Here is a 26,004-nt window from a genome sequence, read left to right as displayed (position 1 = left end):
GTAATGGGGGAGGGGCACTGGCGAGCCCAGAGCAAGAAGGCTGCACCTTAGTGTAGCTCTGCTGGTCGAGCTAACAATCCGCCTACAATCCGAACATATCGGTGCCATCCACGGCTAAAAGCGACGACCGCCTGATCCTACACTGCTACAGAGTGCTCTGCTGCTGAAATTCCCGACATCAGCGGCCTCTAGCACCCTGTGTCTGACTTTAATCCACCGCGCCGCCTTGCAGGTAAAATGGCGGCCCCAGTGCTGACGGACTGCTGTCTCCCGGAGGGATAGCCTGCCCTCAGTGTAAGCGGTTGGATATACGCTGCCTCTGCTGGTTGGTGCCCGAGTACTGGCGAGTAGCGAGAGACTGCGATCAGCTGCGTCTATCACCCTTTGTTCGACATTGACCTGCCGTGCCGGGCTACATGTATAATGGTGGCTCCATGTCGGCGGATAATTGATTCATGGAGCGCTGGACTGCCCTCCTCGGAAGCAGTGAGTCGGCAGCCGCTGTCTGCTGTCTGGGCGCTTGCTGCTTGATAGGCAACCAATAGACCCGCTGAACACTTTACCTGGGTTGCGGCGGGGTTATCGTCTGCTGGGTGGATCCGAGGTGCCCGCAGACCACCCAAGCGCTGCTCCCCACGCCAAGGATCTGAGAAACTTGTGCAGCCCTTGTTGGGGTTGCGACGCGGCTGTGGTGCTGTGGCGTGGGGCGCTATTAGAAGTGTGTTGCTCCCGCTAGACTTCCAGCTCCTGGAGGCCCTGCCTAGAAGCCTCTGGTCCAATCTCTTCTGTGAAGCCGGCAGAGCCATTTTGAAACCTGCGGTGGGAACGTCGACAGCGCGATATGAGCTGAGGTGCGTCTTGGGGAACTGAGTGGCTGACTACAGACAATAGTGGTGAGTGGCGTGTGCTGCCTCTCCTGACCCTCTTTGATGCAGTAAATATTGCTTAGATTTTCGTGGCCTATATACACTGCGGACTTCAGAGAGGTGCAAGCACCTGGGAATACCGTGCCTGCGAGGTACCAGGGTGACCAGATCACTATATATCAGGCGTACAAAGTAAGTGGAAAGGCACTACAGCTGGCAGTACTGCCCTCCCTGAACACTGCAGCGACTGGTGCCTCTGACTGTGTACCACCATCATTTTGTGAGACCCAGACCTTCCCGGGTGCGACCTGTAACCATTAGTTGCCACCTCGCTTTCCTTCTGGAGCCACTCGCTACAGTGTGTACAACCCCGATTTACAGCTTCTCTGTGGCGGACGCAGGCGTTTTGGGCACTGGACCTCTCATAGATAGCGTATCTGGTACATACACTCGACACTGGCGCGGGCTGCTTAATTAACACAAGCTCGCAGATAGACACGCTGGCATCCATAGTATTGATATAGTATTGATATGCGGCGCACAGACAAACAGCAGAACAAGCTCCAGTTTGAAGCCCAAAAAAGTACCAAAACCTCTACACCAACTGCCTCGGACTCAGAGCAGGACCCGGAACATGGTACAGCCACAAAGTTGGAGTGTTTGATGCTCAGCATGCAGCAAAGTCTGCACACTATCGATGCCAAGATTGACAATATCAATCTCCGCATGGACACTATGGATTCAAAACTATAAAAGCACGGAGCTCAGATTGCTGAGGCGGAGAAGCGCATCTCGGCCATGGAAAATCTTATGGAGGTGGTGGGGGTCTCATGTGCTACCATGGAGAAAGTGTTAGACGTCATAAAGGCCAAAAATGATCTTGGAATATCTGAAACCGCCAATACTGGGCCCATGGAGATGTACATTGAATCGCTGCTCACCACACTGCTAGGGGCCGAACATTTTTCAAAAGTGCTTATAGTCGAACGCGCTCATAGTTCCCTGGCTACAAAACCTATTCCAGGAGCCCCACCATGGCCAATAATTGCCAGACTCCTGAATTATAGGGACAGGGACACGGCACTCCGTCTGGCTAGGGAAAAAGGAAAGCTTGAATACCAAGGGATGAAAATAGAATTGTTACTGGATTTTACCGTCGCAGTGCAGCAAGCTCCTCGAGAGTTTCAATCTGTTAAGAAAAAACTGCAATCTCTCCAAATACCATACTCTATGCCCTATCCAGCCCGTCTACGGATACTACATGATGGGAAGGCACGAATCTTCATGACGCCGAAAGAAGCACTGCAATATACTCGACGGCTGGAGCGGCAGGAATCACTACGCAAGAAGAATGGACTCCTTGACTCTGAGGGATGAACATGTGAGGCTAATCTGACTCTGTTTCTGAATGTCAATTGCCTCTATTCCTTGCTGGCACTTTGCATGTAGTTTCTTTATCAGACTTTGTTTGTAGGCCTATAGCTTACACTGTATCGATTGATATTTCAGTTTCACATATGTTATGCTATGTATGTTGCATTCAAAGTATGTGGGCACAGCCATTTGATTAGTAGGGTACTTCACACCCATTGCTGAGTTAGCACTAGGTAGTTACTGGTAATGTTTCATAATGTCTGCATAGCCATGAGTTGGTTAGCCATTTTCATTCTAGCTCGATCCATCCCGCAGTCGGGGGGGCCAAGTGCTACTAGCGACCCACAAAATGGGAATTCCCCGCAAAGTTCTGGTTCTGTGTTGGTGCCACTTTGGCGCCTTTATTGGGATTCTGTATTTTTTTAATCTTGCCATGCTATGCATTATGGAATCTCAACGGCCTTTTTTGTGTTCTGTTTACACTGGGGGATGCATGCGGTTAGTTTCAATGGCCGCTGTGGGAGGGATGGGTGGTGGGGGAGCTCTTTTTCAGCATAATGGAATTGTACAGGATACATTCATGAGGACTGTATTGTATATCACATGTATATCCAACTGCGTTGCAACTGTTACACCCCAGATTCTACGGGCATGGCTCACATAAATCGGTCTAATCTCTCTTGGGTGAGCTGGAATGTCAGTGGGCTTAATAACGCCAAGAAGGTGCAACAGGTGCTTGCCTATCTGGACAGGCATCATGTTCAGGTCGCCCTGTTACAGGAGACGCATCTTACAAGGCAGGCAGTCTCGCACATTTCCACTAGGATGGCTTGGGTGAGGCTGGCTGCCTCGTATTTGTCATATGCTCGGGGGGGTTATGATCTTGGTAAAATAAAAAATTCCCTTTGTGTCCACTCATGTTGATGAAGATGCTGATGGCAGGTATATAATTGTGCAGGGTACACTGTATAATACACGCTTGACTATTGTAAATGTATATGGTCTGAACATGGATGATCCCGCCTTTTTCGATGCCCTGTGGAGTAAACGTTACAATCTTTCCCCTGAGACGCTTATTTGTGGCGGTGATTTTAATGTGGTGCTGGATCCCACGATGAACAGATGGTCAACAGCAGTTCACCCCCCCGTAGGGCTACTAGTGCAGTGCATGATGGAATGTGTTCATTGGGTCTCGCCGATATCTGGAGACTGCGGCACCCACAAGCCAAGGAGGGGACTTGTCACTCGTAGGCGCGACCGTCCTGGTCACGCATTGACTATTGGCTGGGAACGCAAAATATCTGTAACTGGGTAATGCAGTTAAGACACTTGCCTAGAACCTTGTCTGATCACTCTCCTGTAGCTTTGGACATGACACTCCCCTCCCCGCTCCACCTCTCTTTCAATGGCGCTTACAATCCTCTTGACTACTTGATCCCGTCTTTACTGAAGGCATCCGCGAGGCTATAGCAGACTAATTCTCGTTTAATACTGGGTCGGTCCAAACTATGGAAACATAGTGGGAGGCCTTTAAAATTGACCATTCGGGGGAAATGTATAGGTCTTCAGGCTGGGGTCTTAAAATCTTTACGCTTCACCATGGCAAAGCTGGAGCAGGAGCTGGATGAACTGGAGCATCAATATAGTGTCCATCCCAGCCCTGCATCAAGGAAAAAGTTTTAGAATTCAATGACACAGCTGACCAAGAAGTTAAACATCTTTCCCATCGGGGTAAAGCACGGTACTATGGCGAGGGTGGCCGGCCAGGGAGGACAGTTGCGGCCCGCATAGTGGACCCACATCACAGCGCACAGGTAGTTCAGTCAATCACAGTTGATAATGACACACATTACGACACAACAAACATTCTACATGCGTTGGCTGACTTTTACAATAAGATGTACGCCCACAGCTAGCGTTACTGAACTGGAACAATATCGTGATGATCCTGATAAATACGACTCGTATCGCCCGCTATCTATCATAAATACTGATGTTAAAATGTTGGCGAAGGTCTTGGCCACAAGGATTCAACTTCTCCTTCCGGTTATGGTACTCCCAGATCAGTCGGGTTTTTTCCACATCTCACAATTAGCGCACCATCTTTGCGGTAATGCATGTATTGAAGCCCACATTACCAACAGTGGCAGTGTTGCTCGACGCTACAAAAACGTTTGACTCATTCTCCTGGTCCTACATGATTGCAGTCCTTTACCATGTGGGTGTCCCGTTTGTATTTACGAACTGGATTAAATTGTTGTATACTAGACCTGAGGCTTGGGTTAGAATTAATGGGCAACCATCGGAAAAGTTTTCCATTCACCGTGGCACGCGGCAGGGCTGCCCACTATCGCCACTGCTATTTGCGATTGTGCTGGAGCCCTTGGCATGTTACTACGACAGTGGCATGCCGCGTCGGCCTAGCCGTTTTTTCAACGCCCGCTTGCTGTCTCCATGTATGCAGACGACATAGTGCTATATGTTTGGGAACCAGTGAGTTTTTGGCACAGCTCATCTAAGAATACATTTGGTTTGAACGCTTTTCCGGCCTGGGGATCAACTGGTCAAAATCCCCCATACTGACTCTCACTGACAGCACCCACCAATTTGACATGGAATACCCCTTGACGTGGTGTACTGATGCTGTCAAATATTTAGGAATATGGTTGCACAGGGATCAACAGACAGTCATACAAACTAATTTTGGCACCGCAGCCTCATGGCTGGAGGAGCAGGTAAATCGGTGGATTAAATTGCCTCTATCGTTTGCTGACCGTATATCCCTCATGAAAATGGTAGTACTTCCACGATTTATATATCTATTTTTAAATATCCTGGTAAACCTAACAAGACACTTTTTTGACACCCTTCGTTCACTTCTGATCATGCTAGCCTGGGGAGGGAAAACACTTCGGCTCAAGTAGGAGTCGCTCACTTTACGATATGAACAGGGTAGATTTGCGGCACCGGACCTCCATCTTTACAACCTTTGCGTGCAGGCGCAATACGCCTACTACTGGCAGCATGACCCGGCATATATCCCACATGTGGCGGTCGAGGTGGGTGCCGTGCATCCCATACCACTTAAAGGCATGATAGTGAACTCGCACACGGTGTATGAAAAAAAGGGGAATTCGATACGATGCAAATTACATCTAGAGCCTGGAGGGATCTAGGGCAGCGGGCGCTTAAACTACTGTTATATGCTCCTAACATGCCACTGCTCCATCATTCAGGGATCTTGGTCTCCCAGGAGGCTGGTACACTGAAGACACTTGCAGATATGGGACTGTCTGTCATGGCGGACGCGTACCCTGGAGGTCAATTCGTAACTTTAGAGGGCTTGGCCACCCGGGGTGAGGCCTCCGCCATGCAGGTATTTGTTTATACTAGGTTGCTCTCAGCCATGCGTGCGCTTAATCCGCATTTCCCTTCTGAGCCAACTCCTATACACTGCTACATCCCAAACCAAAATAATCAAAAAACTCTATAGAGCATCCCAGCATGACATGACAACTGTGGGGGCGACTGCACAAGATAACTAGAATGCTGTGCTGCCGGTACCGCTCTCTGAAGAGGATTGGCTCAACGGCTGCTGCCTGACGGGCCGGTTGACGGCTAATGGAAATCTATGGCTGGTGCATTTTAAATACTTGCACCAGTTGTATTATACTCCTGCACAGTTGTATAAATTTGGTCTCCGACAGACTGACGCCTGTAAGAGATGCGGTGCGCCTAGGACCGGTTATTACCATCTAGCTTGGGAGTGTCGTCGTTCGAATACTTTGCTTAATGATTGACAAAACTCTCAAGTGTCACCCGGGGCTGTGCCTGCTGGGGATAGGGTCTAAAGTAAATCTTCCAGTAAAAAATTTGTGTCTATAGCATTGCTGATGGCTACGCGCAGAATGTCTCTTTGCTGAGAGAGTAGAATTGCACCTACAACTAAACTATGGCTGCAGGATTTAACATATTGTGATGACCAGCTCACATGCTACGCAGAGGAGCTACCATCTGCTTCTAAGCCCCGTGACATTTGGGGACCGCTCACATAATACATTCAGATTTATAATGTCTGTACTATATTTATATTGCTTCCCTGCTTACTCTCGCTGTATATGCTATTGCCCGTTAATGCCATGTCGGTAACTCTAAAAAAGTATGATATTATGCTTTGCGACAATGTGATATCTGTACTGTGATTGTCTATGATATGTACAATGTGCTAATCCCATTGATTTGAAATTATGTAATGTTCTATACTGTATTTGAAAATACAAAATATATATATATTTTTTTAAATGTGTTGTAATGGGGCATTACTCTCCAGACAATGTAATTTACAAAATTCAGAGGTAAAAACCATGGAATGGCCTCTCCATTTTAGATCTGGGTCATGTTTCATCAACCAATGGTGTATAACAAGTACCTGAAATTGAGGTGAAGAAATGACATTAAATTGAATGGTTTCAGGATGACTGTTATGAATGTAAAGACTAAGATCTCAAGTGGAATGTGTGACAGGTCCTGATTTCATGTGACTCCCATCAATAGTTTTTACTATCTCTACTGTCTTTTTAGGTTCAATTGGGTTTTCTTTACTTTCAACCTATGTAGAGTCTATAAAGTTTCCAGTTGCTCCTGAATCAAGCATGACAGATTTAGCTCGCCAGCTTAGTTGAGCTGTAAAGAAAAAATGGTGCATCGGGAAAATGTGTGATCCTGGCTTACAAATTGGGAGACCATTAAACCTGATCCGCCCGAGCAACCTGTCTCCACCTCGCTTAGTTTCCCGACTCAGTAAGTCTTTTAGGTTTGACCGGGCAGTCTCGCAAGAAATGTCCTGCTTTACAACAGTATAAGCATCATTTATTGTCATTCGTCTTTGTCTTTCTTCAGTACTCAAGGGCCTTTTAACACTACTTATCTGCATATGTTCAGGGTCATCAACAGGTTTGTCAGAATAATACTTCTTTTCTATAAAGGTAAGGAACTTAGTCTCTGAACGTCCTTTTTCGCTGTAGCCTGTGATCAAACTTAATCACTAAATCTATTAAAGCCTCACAGGAGTCAAGAGAGTATATGACTTGAGCTAACATGTCTTTTAAGTCATCCCTTAACCCTTTGTAGAATAGAGCACTTCAGGCAATCCGGCCTCAGCAATCAAACTGTTAAAACAGGAGATATAGGTCATAGGATCCTTTGATCCTTGCTTAAGATTCAATAATTCAGTTTCAACAGATTGCATAAATGAATGTCTGTTGAACAAGCATCTTAACTCCTCCTTGAAAGCCCTGTAATCATACAACAAGGGATCATTACGATCCACTAGAGGGAGAGATCATGTTGCCGCTGTTCCTCTCAAATAAGACAAAACAAAAGTGACTTTTGATTGCTTGGTAGGAAAACAAGAAGCTTTACACTTAAAGTGCAACTGGCATTGGTTGATGAAAGTGGAGAATTTAGCAGAGTCACCTAGGAACTTTTCCGTGTGGTACTAATGGTATGGTAGAAGAGGTTGTAATATGATATACCGGTGAAGTACTTCAGGAGGAAGAAGATTGCGAGGTAAAGAAATTACCATGTGCTCCAGAAACAGGATTTGGTGAGGGAGACGTTTGAGAGGCTTGTTGTAAGGCATCGACTCTTAGAGTCAAAGCTTGTGTTTCTTTTTGAAAATTCCCTATCATATGTGCCACATCAGCCAAGGTAATCTGTTGTTCCTCCTTTACGCCCAGGCGCAAATATAAAACGTGGGTTTCGCATTCTGTGAGGCTCAACTGGGGTTTCCACAGGGGTGAAGTGGAAGGAACAGATGCTGGATCCCAACTTCCCTCACCCACCTCTTTGCCCAAAAAAGTCAAAGCAAAAGGTGGGGAAGAGGGGAAAAGAAAAAAGGAAAGGGAGAAGGAGTAGAATTCAATGGTCCATCCAGTGCATGTGTTTCCTAATGGGCAAAAGTACAAAAAGTAAGTATGAACCTAGAACTACGAGAGTGCTTATATAGAACATGTGGCTAATGTAGGAGTAATACCTGTTGAATGTTCTGCTGGTGGTACAGGGAGGATATGAACAACTAGAACCTGAGACTGACACAGTGGTATCTAAAAGGTAGAAGTATGTAAATTAAACATTCGAACTGCAGATTTTAAGCATTAAACAATCATAAGTGTGAAACATACCAACCTTAACGGAGATCACCAGCTGGATTCATTAGACCCATTAAAACGTAAACTATCCTGAAAGAATAGGAAAAAAATAAAAAACCTATTTTCCTAGACAGGATAAAATAACTAATGCTTATATATACATCATCCCAACGTAGGCTGGGAATTATGATTCTTTAAATACTTCTCTTTGTATTATGTTTTCCTTTACAGGAACAGTAAGAACAGCATCAGGGAAAGCTGCCCGTGAGAAGAAACAAGGTTGGCCAGCGAGGGAACACCGACTCTGCAACATGCCCCGGAAGAGGAGCGGTGACCCGGAAGAAAAGAATGCTGAAGACATCAGGAGAAGAACACCAAGGACGTTCCAGCTCTGCGACGCAATCTCTAGAATGCAGGTAAGTGCAGAATATCTCAGGGAAAACCAAGGGAGGCCAGTCAGGGATCCGAAATGGAAGGTGAAGCACTTTCCAGTCGTAAACCACCCACTTTTGAAGGACTCAAGTGCCGCCTTTACCAGCTGACGTGTGTCGACAAGCGGGGCGTGCACAGGAGGCTGAGGGCATGGTGGTGAGCGAGGCTGCGGGCGGGGTGGCATGACACTTTTTTTAAACTGTTCCTTGTAGGGATTTTTTTTTAGACTGTTGAACCTCAGCCCAGTCTGATCCTCGTACAGGTGTTTGTAAACGGAAGTTGGATTGCTGTGAGAAGAGAGGGAGAACTGCCCAAAGTTATTATCTTTTCCCAAAGGATATTTCTCTGTACAGTACCGAATTCTGAATGAAAATCAATAAAAAAGAAATTAAGTTTATCTGAGAATCTCCTTTCTTGTTCTATTGTTAAAGCCAGCATGTGACATGTTGTATTATTAAATTGGGAAAAGGAATCCAACTAACCTAATCATACAATATCTTGCTATTTAAAAACACAGTTTCACATTCAAAAAATGTCCATAACCCCTCACTGTTGTGACACGAAGCAGCGGGTTTTTTCCAGAACAAAATGCATGTTAGGTACTTCAGCAACAAAATAATATTTAAGCCAAGAAACAACCTAATAAAATCTCAGCCCAATTTACTAACACATAGGAAAATTACACCATAATTATCAAAATAGATTAAGGAACAGAATATGTGAATCTTTAAAAGCTTTAAGTTTACAAAAGTGCTAGCAAAGTGCCTAACATTTACCAATGCATTTGACCAGGACTTAAGTGCAATTTGAAGCCAACTGCAATAAAGCAGGAGTTGGGTTAGTCTATTGGGTTTCATACATCAAAAGTGATACCTTGGGTTTTAGGTCATTTTACAGAAGCCCATCTGTTTCAGAAGGGCAAGGCAGAAAAACCACAGACAACAAGTGTCTTTCAAAGTCAGATGCATCAAATTCCATCCTTCTATGAAGCCTTCAGTTTTTGTGCCAAATACTCCAAGTAAGATAAGAATGGAAACTATAACAGCTGAGGTCGCTTCACTGCTGGGTAACACTGACACCGCGTCATAGTCCCAAATTTTATATTAATACTGTTTGGAACTTCAAATCCTCTAGCGTGAAGGCAAAATGCTGTATCTGAGCAGGACTTTACAATGCTAGATACCTTGACTTTCATCATAAGGTCCAGCTGAAGCCTTTCTCTTTCTAGCAATAATCTCCAACTGGGATGAACCTGGATATCTTGTCTGTTGAGGCTGCACATTTCCTAATTACCCTCACTCTTTTGACCCGGTTATCCACAGGTACAAAAAAGATTCATTTCCAACTTTTCACAGGTGCTTCATTGCTTCAAGAGAGAAATATTCGAACCAAACTTTTTACTGCTGGTTTTCCATTAGGTCAAGTTATGTTAAATATAGCTGGTGGTGAAAAGCAGTTTTCAAAATGCACACTTGATTTTTAAAAACTCTGAATCCAATTCTCAGATAATTCTCAAATCAATGTCCACCATTTCAGCAGTTTATCTTTTCTATGCTGCAAACAATCCTGCAAGACCCTGCTTTTTGTATCTTTCAAAATGGAAAGATCACTGTCTATATATTAGGATCTCTACCCGGTGGACTACGTAATTGAAATGGGGATCCACCCCTGTCACACCATCCCTGACTGGTTAAGGATGCAAGTACCTCCCAACTGGGAGCACGGATAGATTGAATGAGGAAGATCCTTTTTCAAAAGCCTTTCTCACTCTCACTGCTTCCTGTTTCTTATGTTTGTTGAAAGGCATGGCTAAAGACTGGTCTATTGGGATAGCATCTATGCTGTTGCCTACTCCCCTTTATTACTTTCCAAGTAAGTGGCCAGTGATTACTCCTCGCAGTTTTCTTCCCATCATACCAAAGTCTGTTGTCCTGGTAAGGATTGTATTTTGTACCTCATCAAAGGGCTAATTATTTTGATTAGGAAAGGGCACAGGAAAACTGATTTAATTGCAGCTAATTTTACAAGGCAGCATAAATACGTTTTCATATCACCTTTGATATATCTATGTTTGCTACTGATGTAGAATGTTCATAAATATTAGGGCAATGGTCAGTTTGACATATTTTCCCAATCTGCCATTTGGAATATATGACTCTCAGTAAGAAAAGACAATGAAACCAAATTAGACTGATAAGTTTATGTTCGACCACGTTTCACTCAGTTTCGCAGAGCATATTGGCACACCATCACTAGAGGTAGTGCAGCTGAGAGAAGCATGTTCCAATGAGTAAGAACGTTGGCAGTTGTCAGGCAGAGCCACATAGGTTGTAACAAAGGGGATATGCAGTCACATTGAGCCATGCAACCTCAATGAATAAGGCCAGCAGTGCTGGACATCATAGTAGGGCCAAATGATAGCAGGTCTACACATCTGAAATGCGCACACAAAGGAGGGTGGTAATGCCACGATGTGAGAAAGTGAGGAATAGACCTTGTTTCTATTAAAAACACGTTTTTCCTTTTGCCAATGTCTTTGGTGCCATTTGACGAATCTTCGAGAAATTTTCAAAACTAATGGATCACTTGCATTAACGGAATGACCACACATTGTGTCTGTGTATGTTGCTGTATTTTCTGTAATGCAAAATGACAAATAAAGTTTAAAAAAAACTAATGGTTCAATCAGGTCAGCTCCTGTCTTGAAAGTTTTGAGGTCATTTCTCAAGTGGGGGCCGAGAAAAAAAGGGGGTCCCAAAACGCATTTTTCCCATGTTAAGTTCCCTAGGAACTTTAGACACGGCTAGAGCCCGAACTGCTGAACAGAATTACACCGAATTTGGCAAAAAGGTAGCTCTTGGTCCATAAAGCAACCTTTTTTTAAATGGTATAAATCCATTCAGTAGTTGTTGAAAAAAAAGTATATATATGAGCACCAAGGAGCAGTTGTGACTCCTCTCGAGCATGAGCTGACTCCTCATTGGCTGCCAACACTTCAAAACCAGAATGTGTTGGCAGCCATCTTGTGACTCAGTAAATGAGTCACAAGAAAACAGTACAAAATAGGTGAAAAACAAAAAAAGGGGGCAGGGTAGAAACACCCTGACCCACTAGGCCTGCTCAGGGGGTCCCACAATGACCCCCAGGGCCAAAATTAGCAGTTTAAAACAAAAATCAGCCGAATTTGCGCTAGGTGCGCGAATCCGGCTGAGAAAAAAAAGATGAAGTGCGGGGTCCTGCACTTAATTTTCCTTAAGCTCCCGGGGGGGCAAGGTCCCAGGGGCAATGCTCAATTATGTAGCGGGGCCCATGAGGGCCACCGTAGACTCGGGGACTGCCACCTCCCGGGGCTTCATTCATGATGTGCGGGGGCAGACAGCCTCGCCGCAGCCCTGGGGACCGCCAACTCCCCAGAGCTTTGATAATTAAGTGCAGGGAGACATGGGACCCCCCCCCCCCCGCAGCCCCAGGAAACGCCACCTCCCCAGGGCTCTGTTTTTAAAAACAAATTGTGTCAGGGGCTTGAGCTCCCTCACATACCCCAAGGATCACCACCTCCCCGGGGCACTAAATATTTACATAGTGGGGTCCGTTTTGGACCCCCGGGCCCAGGGACAGCCAGCTCCCGGTGCTTTAAAAAGTTGGGAGGGGACTGTGTGGTCCCCCCCTCCTAAATCCCTCCTTGGCCCTGGGGACTGCCACCCCCCAGGCAGGCTCCTGCAATGTCCATGGGTGCCCTCCCTGGGACATTGCTGTTTGATATGGCAGGGCGGGAGCATGGCTCCCGCCCTGGCTTAGCAAACTCCTGCTTTGCTTCATTGAAGCAAGAGCAGGAAACCGACCCTCGCTTCAAAGAAGCAAAGCAGAATTGCTTTTGGGCAAGGGGAGCTGCATGTCAGCAGTTCCCCTTGTCCAAAAGCAATGCCGGCTCCCGCAGGAGGCAGGGAGCCGGGGAGCCACCAGGGACCGTGGGGGCAATGGAGCTCCCAAACTTGAAGACCGGCCCTGGGGAACTGGGGTCCCCGGGGCCAGAATTGTACTGTGAGAGGGGTGGCCACCCTCCTCTTTAATTTTTTTTGTGTATAAACAGAAGGCCGGCCCGTGTCATGGGGTCACAGGGTCCATAATTGGCCTTAGGAGGGGGGACACATGGCCCCGCCACCAAAAATTCCAGGCTGGTCAGGCCCCGGGGGATGGGGCCCCCGGAGCCAGAAGTGGCCAAGGGGAGAGGGACCACGTGGTCCCCCTCCCGGCAACATTTTTAAAAAACAAGGCCAGGCCCCGGGGTTGTGGTTCCCAGGGCCAATAGTGGCCCAAGGAAAGGGTAGCACACGGCCCCCTTCCCGTTTTTTTTTAAAGAAAAAAAATGCTCAGGCCCTGGGGGATGGGGTCCCCATGGCCCAAAATATGTTAGGTGAAGGGGGGCCAAACAGCCCTCCTTCTAACAAAATAAAAATAAAACAGAAGCCGACATCTGCCCCCTCCCTGCACCACTCTGCAAAAGCACCTCCTGGCGAGTTTTGGGTTGGGGGGGAAGTCACCTAGAATCCTATGGGTCCTTAGGGGCCAACTAGCACTCCTGTTACCTCCAGTAAGTCCCATACAGCTAGATTGCTGAGAGTGCTCAAAGGCTACTCCCCCTATTTACACCACTCTGCAAACGCGGCTCTTGTCGCATTTCTGGTGGGGCGATGAGGTCATCTAGTGTCCTGAGGACCTCAGTACTAAAGTGGACTTCATCACCCGAGCAGCAGTGTGTCAGGAATCCCATTTGCAGAGTTGTGTAAAGAGGGGGCATGGTCTTTGAGCACTCTCAGCAACCTAGCTGTATGGGGCTTCCTGGAGGTAACAGGAGGGCTAGTTGGACTCCAGGGACCCTCAGGAGGAAAGGGGACTTCATCCCCCAACAAAGAGCGTGCCAGGAGGCTTGTTTGCAGAGTGGTGTCCACCTCTCAGCAATCCCACCGTGTGAGGGTTACTGGAGGTAAGAGGTAGGCTAGTTGGCTCCTAAATGACCCCCAGCAGCCAAGGGGACTTCAATCCTTATCCAAGAGCACGCCAGGGAGTGTGTTAGCAGAGTGGTGGGCAAAGGGGGTGTGGCCTGCTCGAAGAACTTAGCAATCCTGCTGTGTGGGACTTACTGGAGGTAATAGGAGGGGTAGTTGGCCCCCAAGGATGTCCTTGGGGGCCAACTACCCCTCTTGTTACCTCCAGTAAGTCCCACACAGTGGGATTGCTAAGACATCTCTGGAGACCACACCCCCTTTCTCCACCTGTCTGAAAATGTGCCTACTGGCACACTACGGGATGGGGGATGAAATCCAATTGACTCCTAAGGGACTTTGGAGACCAAGGAGCCCTCCTGGTACCTCCTGTAAGTCCTACGCAGTGGAATTCCTGAGCTCTGGTCGGAGGCCCAGCACCCTTTCTCCACCACTCTGCAAACGTGACTACTAGTTAAAGAAGTCTTTGCAATGTAATAGGTTTCACATTTGTGAGAGTTAGAGCTATTGGCATTGTAAATGTAAAAGTTTTCTACTAATGGAGCGGATGTACGTTGCGTGTAGTGAATTATGTGGGATGTTGTGCAGTAAAATTATGTGGATATAAAGTATGTGGTATTTAGTGCATAAAAAAATCAATGGGGGAACGGATCACTTATCCTGAGTCACCAGGGTTTATTAGTTTTTCGCTTCATTTTACTGATAAAAAACCCTCAATCACATGCCAAGACTCGGGTGGCGGTATATCTTGATTCTACGCCTCTCTTTTAGGTACGTGACAGCATCATCATCGGGTTAATTTTTATGCTTTCTCCACCCGAAGGTAAACCACTGGTTGGTACAGTAGTGATCAGTGAAGTGAATAACAATGTGAAAAAAAGTTGTGATAAAACAGATTGAGTGGCCAGACCGAAGGAAATTTTTATTAGGTCTGGGTTCAGGCTCATTTAAAAACTTGGGCGTGCGTAGGAAGGGAAGTTAGGAATCTTCCGCACTATTTTGTGTCCACAAAATAGTGGTTTACCTCCGGGTGGAGGAAGCATAAAAACAAACCCAATGATGATGCTGTCAGGGCAAGTGATCTTTTCCCCCATTGATTTTTTGACGATTAGAACAAGGAAGCTGAATGGATCATAACCCCTTCTTTCTCCCTCTTTTGATGTGATACAGTATTTAGTGTATGGAAATTATGTAGAGAGCGATTATGTGTTATGGAGATTTATTCTGTGGTATGGTAGTCTGTGTTGTGGAGTGGTAACCTCAGGTTTAGTCTTCCTCGTTTCTGTAGAAGTTCAACTATGAACTCAGTGAGACAAAAAATGAAGGAGTCACTGAGGAGCACTTGTGGACCTAGTCAGAGGTATGAGCAGGGCACTGGAAATATGCAACTGTTTGGCTCCATCGACGTTCACACAGTTTTACATTTTCCACATTAGCCACATAATTCATCATCTGCTGCCTAATCTGCAGATTTGGACAAAAAAAGTCTTGTTTCTAGCTCAAACGTTACAAACAATGCAGCAACAAGTGTTATAGTGTGGTGGAAGGCCCTTTGCAAACCTAGAAAGGTTAACTGTTACTTATTGCTAAATGTGGGTGTTAAATTGGTACTAATGGTGTGCAAGCCACTCTTGCTTACTTCTGAGCCTCTCTTGGCTCTTTCTGAATTTCTGTTGCTTCTTCCTGCACAATTCTTTCTTTTTCTGCACTTCTCTTGCCTCTTTCTGCAAATCTCTTCTACTTTCTGCACCTCTCTTGCTTCTTTCTGCACATCTGTTGCCTCTTTATTCACCTCATGTGTTTCTTTCTGTACTCCTCTTGCCTCTTTCTGCATCCTTCTTCCCTCTTTCTGTACCTCTCTTACCTTTTTCTGTACCCCTCTTACGTCTTTCTGCACCCTTTTTACATTCTTTCTGCACCTCGGTTCCTTCTTTCTGCACTTCTTTTGTTTCTTTCTGCACCTGTCTTGCTTCTTCCTGCACCCCTCTTGCCTCTCTCTCCGCTCCTCTTCCCTCTTTCTGTACTTCTGTTGCTTCTTTCTGCACTTATCTTGCATCTTTCTGCCCCTCACTTGCCTCTTTCTGCACCTCTATTGCCTCTTTCTGTAGTTCTCTTGCCTTATTCTGCACTTCACTTGCCTCTTTCTATAACTCTTTTGTATCTTTCTACACCACTCTTGCCTCTTTCTGCATCCCCTTTTTGCCTCCTCGTCCCACTTTGTGTAACTCTCCTGCCTCTTTCTATACCTCTTTTCCTGCTTTTTGCACCACTCTTGCCTCTTTCCGTACCTCTGTTCCTTCTTTCTTCACCTGTCTTGTCTCTTTCTGCGCTCTTTGTTCCTCTTTCAGCACCTCTGTTGCTTCTTTCTACAGTTCTCTTCCTCCTTCTGCACCCCTCCTGCCTCTTTCTGTACCCCTTTTGCCTCCTTCTGCACATCTCTTGCCTCTGTCTGCACCTTTGTTCCTTCTTTCGGTACCTCTTTTACCTCTTTCTGCAGTTCTCTTGCCTCTTTCTGCACCTCTGTTTCTTCATTCTGCTCCTTCCATGCTTCTTTCTGCACCTGTCTTGCTTCTTTCTGTTCCCATGTTGTCTCTTTCTGCACGCGTCTTCCCTCTATCTGTACCTTTCTTGTCTGTATCTGCATCTCACTTGCTGCTCTCTGCACTTTTCTTGCTTCTTTCTACACTTCTGTTGCCTCTTTGAGCAACCCTCTTGTCTCTCTACACCTCTCTTCCCTCTTTCTGCCCCCACGTGCCTCTTTTTGTACCTCTGTGGCTTCTTTCTGCCCTTCTCTTGCCTCTTTCTGCATCCTTCGTGCCTCTTTCAGCACCTCTGATGCTTTTTTCAGCACTTCTCTTTCTTCTTTCTGCACTTCTCATGCCTCCTTCTGCACCTCGGTTGATTTGTTCTGCACTTCTCTTGCCTCTTTTTCCACCTCTGATGGGTCTTTCTGCACTGCTCTTGCTACTTTCTGTACCTCACTTGCCTCTTTCTGTACTTCTCTTGCTTCTTTCTACACCTCTGTTGCTTCATTCAGCAATTCTCTTGCATCTTTCTGCCCTTCTGTTGCTTGTTTCTGCACCTCTCTTCCATATTTCTGCACCTCTTTTGCCTCTTACTGCACTTCACTTGCTTCTTTCTGCGCCTCTCTTATCTCTTTCTGCACCTCTGTTGCTTTATTCTGTACTTTTCTTGCCTCTTTCTGCATACATAGGATGACTTTTAAGCTGACCTCAGGCTCAGCAGTGCACATATGCAAGTGCAAAAGGGCTCCTGGCCTCTAAACTGCCATGCCCTATTATATGTTATGGACTTAGAGGTAGTTTTAATGCCCCTACATTATTATGTACTAGGGCCTTCCAGGGAAGGTCATGCCAATCACAGGGGTACCCCAACCCATAATGTACCCTAGTGTATGTAGGTGTTTTACTGTATTCTAAATGTCTTTCAGCAAAGCACAGGCTCCCGGCCTGGTTAGTCAGAGTCAGTTACCACCAGTACCAGTCAGCAAAAAGATGCGGGCAAAGGATGACTTTGCAACAAGGCCTCTCTTTGCATCTCTTTTGGTTCTTTCTACATATTTCTTGCTTCTTTCTGCACCTTTCTTTGTTTTCTGGACTTCTGTTGCCTCTTTCTGTATTTCTCTTGCTTCTTTCTGCGCTTTTCTTTCTTGTTCTGCACATGTCCTACCTCTGTAGGATAGTTAGAAATTAGCATTTAAAACACCTTTGTAATTCACTGAAAAAAACATAGGTTTCAGGGGCATTACAGTTAGAAATTATCATTTATAAAACCTTTGAAATTCACCGAAAAAAATATAGGTTTCAGGGATGTTATAGTTAGAAATTAGAATTTAAAAAACCTTAGGAATTCACTGGAAAAAACACAGGTTTCAGGGACATTATAGTTAGTTGGACATTTCACTTGTACCAGAGAAATTCGGCCGTTATAGTTACTTGAGCTAAGTATGACTCGCGCCCCCGCAATGCACTGCTGATGATGTCACATATTACGTCATTCATGACCCCAGCACGAATTCGGCCAATAAAATTTAAAAAACGAAATACGTTCGTCATATTTAAGACCACGGGTAGGCCAGGTCCCAAGGGCACTGAAAAAAATGCTTGGGAGGGACCCAATCCCCCCACACTGCCCCAGGGCCGCCACCTCCCTGGGGCAAGATTTATGAGTTTGGGGGGCACACAGCTCCGGGGACCGCCACCTCCTCGGGGCTCAGTTTAATAATAAATAAGAAAACAATGTGTGGGGGGCCCCAATACCCCCCCCCTGCCCCGGGGACCGCCATCTCCCTGTGGCAAGATTTATGAGTTGTGGGGGGGCCGCTACCTCGCTGGGGCACTGTATGTTTAATTTGGGGGACCGTTACGGACCCCCTCCTCCCGGGGCTTTCTAAATGAAGGTAGGGGGGCCATGCACCCCCCCTCCTGGAGCCCTTGATGGCCCTGGGGACTGCCACCCCCCAGGGCTGGTTCCTGCAGTGTCCTGGGGTGCCCACCCCCGAGACACAGCTGTTTGCTATGGCAGGGCGGGAGCTGTGCGGCTCCCATTCTGTCATAGCAAACACTGGTTTGGATTTTGTAAGCGAAAGCAGGTTTTCTATGGAAAAGCAATGCCGGCTCCTGCAGGAGGCGGGACCGTGGGGGAATTGGGGTCCCCCCAGGGTCCCCAGCAGAAAGGCCAGGCCCCAGGGGAAGGAGTCCCTGGGGTCATGAGTGGCCTAGGTGGGGGGTCATGTGGCCCACTTCCCTGAATAACAAAATAAAAGAGGCACAGCCCCGGGGGATGGGGTCACCGGGTCTAACTGAGGGTTCAGGAGGGGGGCCACGCAGCCTCCCCTCTAAAAAATTTTTATATAAATAAAAATTATTTATGGCCATGCCCCAGGGGATAGGAACCCTGGGGCCCAAATTTGCCTCGGAAGGGGGGCAACGCGACCCTCTTCCCCTTTATTTTAAAAAAAATAGGGGTCAGGGCCTGGGGGAGGGGCCACAAAAATGGGAAAAGAAGGGGGGCCACACAGCCCCCCTTCTGGAAAAAACAAATGTCATTTGAGATGTCATCAGTGATGTCATTAGTGATGTCACTGAGCATGTCATGAGTGATGTGATATGTGATGTCATCAGCAGGGCATTGCGGAAGCGCGAGTTATAGTTAGGTCTACTAACTATAACGGCCGAATTTCTATGGTTTTATACGAGTGAAATCTCCAACTAAATATAACATCCCTGAAACCTATGTTTTTTTCGGTGAATATATATATAGATATCACTGAAAAAAAACACAGGTTACAGAGACATTAGAGTTAGGCTCAGGTTTAACTTGTGAAAAACCAGAGACATTCAGCATCACATTTTACATCACTCATGACATGGTCAGTGACATCACTGAGGTCATCTCAAATGACATCCCTGATTATAGCATCCACAGAATTTGACGCACCCACTCACATTCCAAAATAACCTTTCATACTCCCTCTCCAGCTTCCACTCTACCATTCTCAAAACCATTGACAAACCCATAACAGTACTTACACACCCACTCACTGATTCACAGGTCCACACACACACATCTACTCAGTCACCAATATAGCCACTCATACTCCAACTCACTCGCTAATACAGCCACTGATATTTCCACTCATACTGGTGCACTGCCTTTTGGGGAGACGTCCACTTTAGTCCTGAGGCCCTGAGTCGGCAAAGGGACCTCATTCCCTCACCCACAGTGTTCTGAGAGGCACGTTTGTAGAGAGGTAGAGAAATGAGGCATGACCTTTGACCACTTCTCAGCAATCCCACTGTGTGGGGCTTACTGGAGGTAACAGGAGGTCTTGTTGGCCCCTAGGGACCCTCAGCAGAGAAGAGGACTTCATCCCCAACCAGCAGCACACCACGAGGTGCGTTTGCAGAGTGGTTGGAGAAAGGAGGTAGGGCCTCCGTCGAGTTGCCGGCTTTTTCCATTCCTTTTTCTCTTTTTTAGAGAGGGCGGCCATCCCTGGACCATTTTGGTCCCGGGTGACCAAATCCCCTAGAGCCTCCCCCTTTTAAAAAATGTTTTCATTAAAAAAGTAAGAGGGGGCTGAGCAGCCCAACTTCCGGGCCATTTTCGGCCCCGGGGACCCCAACCCCCAGGGCCCGGCCTGTGGTATGGGTGGCCTGGTCTCACCCAGGCCACTCACTTTTGGAATGTTGGGGACAGCGGGGGAGCATCAAAGCTCCCATGGGCCCTGCCAGCTCCCTGCCTCCTGAGGGAGCCAACATTGCTTTGAGACCCAGGGAGCTGCTAACTTGCAGCTCCCTGGATCCCAAAGCGATGTGTCTCTTTTCCTGCTCACTTCACAGTGGGCAGGAAAACAGACACTTGCTCTGCTTTCAGAAACGAGAGCATGTCTGCTCTTGCTTGCTGAAAGCGGAGAGGTTGTTATGGCTTCTCGCCAAGCTATAGCAAACTGCAGTGTCTGCGGGTGGGCACCCAGGGGGGTGGCGGCCCCCAGGGCCATCTAGAGCTCCAGGATGGGGATTTCTATTCGGGGGGCATGCAACCACCCTCCTTCCTTGACTAGTGGCCAGCCCAGCGGAGGTGGTGGTCTCCCCCCTTTTTCCCTCAGAATGTTTAACCCATTTGTTAGGGAGTGACCAGGCATTTCCCCTAGCCAAAGACTGGCACTGGTCATAAGTGTGGCAGCCACAGTACACTGCACAGATCTCTTCTTGACCTGTGGAAGAAGAGAAGAAGACTGGACTGCCTGTCTATGAACTCTCTAGTACCAGGGCAAAGGAATGGGCTCCAAGGGCCATAAGGCTGACTCCCTCTTCAAAAGACCTTTTCCTACATTCCCAGCTGACAAGTTTCAACTGGACCTGCCCTGTATCCTGCAGATGCTCTCAGCTGGGTGAGTCTTGACCATCGAGTGTTGTCCCCAAGTACTAGGATCCTTAGCTGATCAAAGTGTATTCTTCCTAAAGTTTCTGAAACCTGGGACTTAAAGCCTTGTTGTCACCTTTTTGCTTTGAAACCCAATGTGAGACTGAGACTAACCTGCCAAGTCGATCTGGTGTGGGGGCATGGCATTGAGTTTATCACAGATCCTGCTACGTTCTTTTCTGCAGCAGCAAATCCATTTCAGCCGCATTGATGACTAGAATCTAAAGACTTTTTTTCTTCCAAAAAAGTTTACATGAGAAGGTAACTTTTAGACCGGAACAAACCTGGTTCTTAAACCTGACCTCCATAGTGGTCAGTCTTAAACCTTACCCTCGTCCCCGTCAAGTGCAAACAGATGACTGTGGTTAGCACTTAACAGGCTATTTTGAACATTACATTTTAAACATTAATTACATCAGTTTTACTCATTGAGTTCTTGTCATTTCAATTTAATTTAAACTATTAGAATGGCATCTATATTACAAAATTTGCTTGGGATTTTTTTTGTTTTGTATTTTGCCTTTATTTCTGTTTGAATATGCCATAAATACATTGCACATTGTATCTAAGTTAAGCCTGGCTGCTTTGTGCCGTAGCAAACACTTGGATGAGCTCAGGGTAATTTTGTGACTTTAGTGACTAACCATGGCAAGGATTGTGGTTATTGTTACAGGTGGTAAAAAAGATAGGATGGAGGGTAGGTTCCAAATAGTGTTGTGTTTACAACAAACACTCCAGTTTGGAGATATTATTAGAATGCATTTGTTTTTATAAAACTTTTAAACTGGTTAGTTATAGAGTATTAGGATTATATGCTCATATGTTTGTTTGACGATGTAGATTTGAAGAAATTGTGAATGCACGTTGCAGAGAGGTTGGAAAAATGTTATTTGGGGTACTTTTAATATATATATAGCGGAACAGGTAAAGTTCAAATCGCTGGTCCCAGCCCATCGCGCCTTACATGGCGTCAGACCATCCTATCTGCAAAAGCGGTTTACCTTCTATTGGCCCTCAAGACAGTTGCGATCGGCATCCCATCGACTCGCACTGGTTCTCCGAATTCAGTACCGGAGGCAGATCTCTGACTCGGAGGGCTGCAGCAGCGTGGAACGCATTGCCCCTGGCATTATGCAATATGGAAGACTTAACAGCATTCAAGAAAAATCTGATAATGTATCTTTTAGTTTGCTAGTTTCCTTACTCCCCTCAAGACATCGCGCCAGGACACTCTTGAGTAGCCATGCGCGTTATAAATCCATATAACATAACATAACATATATGTGTTGTGAGGCATGTGGCTAGACAGGGCGACAAGGTAAATTGGTATTCAGATGGAGTAGTGACTTTCCTTCACTCACTCGGCTGTGTTTAGGATATAACTCAATTAACAGAGTAAGGAAAATACAACAGAGGCATTGAACAATGGATGGATTATCGGCTGTGAAACTGCCATTATCAAATCAAAACTGACTGATGTCCATGGCGGCTGAATGGTAAGTAGATATTTTTAGCTGTGTATGGGCTTTCAGCAAACTCAAAATCAGGTATTCCATATCTCTTTGTGTGCACATGAAGTGAGTTCTCCAGGAAAATCTTAGCTTGCTCTCACACGTTCTTTAACCCCTCCCATGCTGGTGACGGAACCGCTCCGTCACCAGCCTCGGTCGCGCTGTGCTGATGACGGAGCGGTTCCGTCACGGCCCGCTCGGCGCTGATTTCGCACCTGCGCGGCGCGTTCTATTAAGCGTGCGGGGCCGTGACGGAACCGCTCCGTCAGAAGCACAGCGCGCCCGAGGCTCGTGACGGAGCGGTTCCGTCACGAGCATGGGAGCGCCGCACGGCCCCCTCTCCCCCCAGCGCTGCGGCAGAATTGCCGCCGCAGTGAAGGGGTTAAAATATGTCACACGTTTACATTTTTATATTCTGCACATTACTGCTGGAATGGCATGATCCATGCAACAGTATAGTTTGATTCAGTTGAGATGCTGGGAGGTCCACGGGGAAAATGGACTGGGAGGGGGGGTTAGAGGAAAGTAATTGTTACGAAAAGTGGAGACGCTAAAATGAATAGTTAAAATGATTTTTCACAAAAATCGCAAATTCATTTGCACAATAACTACACTCCATGCTGTTACTTGAAGCATAAAAGGACATTTTATTAGGACAAGGTTGCAACATTTATACTTTATTAACAGTACATGATTGCAACAATATACTCTTTCCATCCCATACCGGCTCATACTCCCTTCACCATTCTTAAAACCAACTCACCTTTTTGACTATTGACATTTTACTCGATGACCTCCTTCCTCTCCCCATTCTCACCTTCACTTGCCCTCCAAGCTTCCTCTGTTGGACTTCTTTTGTTGCTCATAGCCCCCCACGCCCCCGTCTATGTGACTCACCACCCCTCCAAAGTACTGCCAACCAGGGAACCCCCGTAGGGCAGTTACCTGCCCCCCACAGTTCCTGTGCACCTTTCGCCTCCCTTCAGCGGACCCTGCGGCACCATATGGATTTCCTTCCATCCCATCTTGTGCCATTCCCCATCCGTGAAAGGTGCACACCCTCTTTTTAACAAGACCACCTGTTTCTCCTTAAATCCCCTTGTGCAAGGACCTTCATGTCTCTTGCCTGGCAAAGCCCCTCCCATGGTCCTACCCTGCTTCCTGCAGGCTTTTCCCATGATGCATGCTTGGCAGCCCCCCAACTCCATCCTCTGCTAGGCACAAGTCATTAAAATTAACCAAATTCCCGCAACTTCCTTCTTGTTGAACCAGATCTCTTGCACATGTTTTTCCTTAGTGTCAGTCCTGACAGACCCGCTAAGTCGTTCTCTTCCATGTGTATCAAAGGCATATCTGGGCCCCCCATTGCATTCCACTTTACCCCACCATGTCACTTCCTGGTGGCTGTTTCTCCCACTATGTTACGTCAGTACACCTGCTGGTCCACATCTTTAGCTGCCCAACATACAAGAGAATGGCCACCTAGTCAGGTAACCATCTTGGGTTCCGGTGTGCCCCCCATCCTGTAGTATAAAAAGAAAATGATCAGGTCTGTAATAATTTCTTTCCCTTTTTCTTAGCCCCCGCACTGTCTATTCTAACCCCAGTCCTAAAAAACACCCCTTTAGTACCTATATCTTCTCATAACAATAGAAACCCCATCTTCCCATCCATCAAATTCTCCCCTCCATGGTCCATCCTGCTACGCTGCCGACACAGCCCCAATGTGTAGGAAATATATCTCTCTACTGGCTGGCCCCTGCCCACTTTACCTGCCGCTTTGTGTAAAACCCACAATAGCCGAGAGGCTGTCACTCCACATTCCCCCAACTAGAGGCCGTCCCCTTCTTGACACAATCCTGCCATTCTCATATCAGGCCCCCTGCTTTCCTCCCACTGTCTATAAAAACACACTCCACATTTGTTGGCCGCCTGATTTGAATAAATGACTCAACCCTCCCCAATCGACCCCACCCCATCACACCTACCCATACAAGACTATGCTTCAAATGAGTCATCACGGCTCCCTGCAAAGACCCCCCGCCTCACTTGCTACACTCAAACACGCTAGGTTCACTCAAAATCCCCTCCATATCAGCCAGTCCCCACTGACATGCTCTCCCTATTGAACTATACCGGCCTGTTTCCAAGTTTCGCTCCCAAGACATCCAGTTCTACCAACCCAGGGAAAAACAGCAATAATGCCATATTTCCTTTTGATTCAACCAATGTATGATGGCCCACTCTCCCTATCTCAACCGTCCGCACCCATTCCTAACCTATTCCTAACTCCACAAATTCTGTTTGCGTCTACAATTTTTGCCCTGCCAGACCACGTCCCCCCTACGCACCATCTGCAATCAGCCACAACTTTCCCACCCTGAATCTGCCTTCCCCAGTGAAATCTATTGTATGGAAAAACCTGCCCCTTGCCCTGGCCATGCCTGGGAATCGGCAACTTGTTCTCCCTGTTCACCCCCCTTTCTGCCAACATTTTGTGTAAACCCCCCAGTCCCTTCTACACATGCCCGCAGCTCAGATCGCCTCTCGCCCCATCCTGTAGCAAAGAGAAACTTGGATGACCTCCTTTCCTTCACACAGATGCATCCCCCCACTGTAAAGAGCCCAAATTCGAATACCCAAATGCCCAAATAAAGTCAGACAGCCGTGGGCCCAGGCGTTTCTCGCTGCGTCAAAGTCCCCCAAAACCTGCCTAATTCTCAGAAGTGTTGTCCTGTCCTTTCACCCTTGAGGTACTGGGTTTTTCAGAACCGGTACCGAACCGGTAACCCGGTTTCTGGCATTACAGCCGTCTTCGGTCCGGCTTGCTTGAATCCTGATGGTGCAGTGAGCAAGGGGCTCATGTCTGAGCATACCCTTCCACTCCTATAGTGGCCAAAACGATTCAAAAACGGTGATGGATCAAGCCCTGATCTTTTGACTGGGTAGGAGTGTTCTGCTTAATTCAGATACTCTGTCCATCACCACCCCCTTTATGAATCGTTTTGGCCACCACAAGTGTGAAAGGGTATGCTCAGATGTGAGTCCCTTGCTCACTGCACCATCAGGATTCAAGCAAGCCGGGCCGAAGACGGCTGTAATGCCAGAAACCGGTCCCCGGAAGCTTGTTTCCTTTCCAGTAAAGAATTGGCTTGGTAGTTTGGTCTGCCCTGTTCCCATGATGCACTGGGCCAGGGTCAGACTAATTTGCATGTAGCCAGGTTCTGAGCTGGGATGGTGCAGTGAGCTAAAAAACGGTGATGGATCAAGCCCTGATCTTTTGACTGGGTAATAGTGTTCTGCTTAATTCAGATACTCTTTCCATCACCACCCCCTTTATGAATCGTTTTGGCCACCACAAGTGTGGAAGGGTATGCTCAGATGTGAGTCCCTTGCTCACTGCACCATCAGGATTCAAGCAAGCCGGGCCGAAGACGGCTGTAATGCCAGAAACCGGTCCCCGGAAGCTTGTTTCCTTTCCAGTAAAGAATTGGCTTGGTAGTTTGGTCTGCCCTGTTCCCATGATGCACTGGGCCAGGGTCAGACTAATTTGCATGTAGCCAGGTTCTGAGCTGGGATGGTGCAGTGAGCTAAAAAACGGTGATGGATCAAGCCCTGATCTTTTGACTGGGTAATAGTGTTCTGCTTAATTCAGATACTCTTTCCATCACCACCCCCTTTATGAATCGTTTTGGCCACCACAAGTGTGGAAGGGTATGCTCAG

General features: G+C 46.9%; 1 long non-coding RNA gene across 1 annotated transcript in view; it reads left to right on the top strand.

Annotated features, from left to right (window-relative positions):
• The first annotated feature begins 8,713 nt into the window (after positions 1–8,713).
• The window catches only part of LOC144819897 (uncharacterized), a 358,388-nt gene continuing 341,097 nt past the window's right edge, over positions 8,714–26,004 (top strand). Inside the window, exon 1 of the long non-coding RNA XR_013607614.1 lies at positions 8,714–8,805. This is a non-coding gene — a long non-coding RNA (uncharacterized LOC144819897). The remainder of the gene's footprint in view (positions 8,806–26,004) is intronic.

This window comes from Lissotriton helveticus, chromosome 2_1, assembly GCF_964261635.1.
Source record: "Lissotriton helveticus chromosome 2_1, aLisHel1.1, whole genome shotgun sequence".
Lineage (NCBI taxonomy): Eukaryota > Metazoa > Chordata > Amphibia > Caudata > Salamandridae > Lissotriton > Lissotriton helveticus.
This window is presented reverse-complemented; position numbering and strand designations above follow the sequence as displayed.